Here is a 1,973-nt window from a genome sequence, read left to right on the forward strand (position 1 = left end):
AAGTGGAAGATAATGGAAAACAAGGGCATGGTGAATAAAATTCAGGAATGTGGTAAGTTCAGAGAGGAGGAAAGATGAAAAGGTAGTTTTTAAAGGGATTCAAAGCTATTTCATGGCCCCATGGGCTGCTCTGAAAAGCCATCTTTGCATTGTTCGGGTAACCCGCTCTCCCACCTCGGGCGCATGCCTGCTCCCTGATGGTCCTCCAACTCTCGCTTGCTTTTGAATCTGCTGCATGGGGCCACTGGCATGCCCCATCATTTCAGGCACGGCCGTGGACCCCAGCTCCGATATCACCACCAAGGACTTACAGAAGAAGAAGGAAGTTGTGGAGGAGGTGGAGAAGGGAAGAGCTGCACCTGCTGATGGGAACACTAATGAGGAAAATCAGGAGCAGGAGGCCGACAATGAGGTAGATGAGGAAGACAAAGAAGGGGAGGAGGGAAAGGAGGTGGAGGGCCGAGGTGAGGAAAGAGGATGGAGAGGAAGATGATGAGGCCGAGGCAGCTACGGACACACGGGCAGCGGAAGATGGTGAGGTTGCTGATGTCGACACCAAGAAGCGGAAGATCGATGACGATGACTAGACAGTGAAAAAGGGAAAGTTAAACTTGATAAACAACGACAAAAAATGCCACCAGGACCTCTTCAGCCCCCACGTCCAGTCTGAAAATGTAAAGAGGGTCATCTTTGGAGAGTCCCATCGTGGGGAGCGCCACCCCCAGATGACCTCTTGCTCTGCCACCCACCCCCAGAACCACAGCGGGAATCTGCAACAAGGGAGGAGAAAAGAATCAAAACTTAGCAGCGCCTGAGAGGCTCAGTGCGTCCAGCCTCCCGCTCTTGATTTGGGTTCAGGTCATGATCTTACAGTTGGTGAGATGCTTCCCTGCGCCTGCTTGGTAGTCTCTCTCTCTCTCTCTCTCTCTCTCTCTCTCTCTGCCCCTCCCCCATGCAGACTCTCTGTCTCTCTCTCTCAAAATAAATAAACTTTAAAAATGTTAATGAAAAAGGGCCAAGATAAAATTTCTTTTTCCCCCTTTTTTGTCTATGAAGTTGCTGTTTATTTATTGTTTGTCCTGTTTGAAGTGTGTGTGTGAAACAGTGTTTTCCAACAATAAACTGGAATTTTATTTTGCTGAGTTGTTCTTACAAGAAAACAAAGCACAATTATTTTATGTATTGTATTTCTTAAACTGGATTCTATTACATAATTGTATACTGTTATTTTGATGTATTCCTCATTAGTTATAAATATTTGTTTATTCGTGATGAAATCTTAAAACTTTTTTGGTATAGGAATTGAATGCAACTGTGTGTGTTGGGAGGGGGATATGTACACCCAATTTTTAACATGTTCTACCCAAGGGGACTGTGGGAACTTGTGAAGGTATGTACGGAGTAGAAACTAATAGATAACCGGTGTAAAAAGAAATTCCAGTTAAAAGTGTAAAAGGCATACCTACACCACTGTTATTTACATATGTGTGTTAAAAGATAGCTAAAAAATAATAATTATTGTCACAAGGTAGTAGGCTTTCAGGTGTTTTTCACCTTATATTTTATGGCCTTCATTTGTTCACTTAAAATCTATTTTGTCTGGGGCGCCTGGGTGGCTCAGTTGGTTGAACATCTGACTTTGGCTCAGGTCATGATCTCACGGTTTGTGAGTTCGAGCCCCGCGTTGGGCTCTGTGCTGACAGCTCAGAGCCTGGAGCCTGCTTCAGATTCTGTGTTTCCCTCTCTCTCTGTTCCTCCCCTGCTTGCAGTCCGTCTCTCTCTCTCTCTCTCTCTCTCTCTCAAGAATAAATAAAGTTAAAAAAAACTTTAAAAATCTATTTTGTCTGATACAATTATGGCCACCCCTGCTTTCTTTCGGTTACCATTTGCATGGAAGGTCTGTTTCCATACTTCACTTTCAGCCTATGTGTGTCCTTAAATCTAAAATTACTCTCTTGTAGACAACATATAGT

At 44.1% G+C, this 1,973-nt stretch overlaps 1 pseudogene; it reads left to right on the top strand.

The window, feature by feature from the left end:
* The first annotated feature begins 235 nt into the window (after positions 1-235).
* Positions 236-842, top strand: LOC122208905 (annotated as a pseudogene).
* Positions 843-1,973: the final 1,131 nt, after the last annotated feature.

This window comes from Panthera leo, chromosome E2 (genome assembly GCF_018350215.1).
Source record: "Panthera leo isolate Ple1 chromosome E2, P.leo_Ple1_pat1.1, whole genome shotgun sequence".
Classification (NCBI taxonomy): Eukaryota; Metazoa; Chordata; class Mammalia; order Carnivora; family Felidae; genus Panthera; species Panthera leo.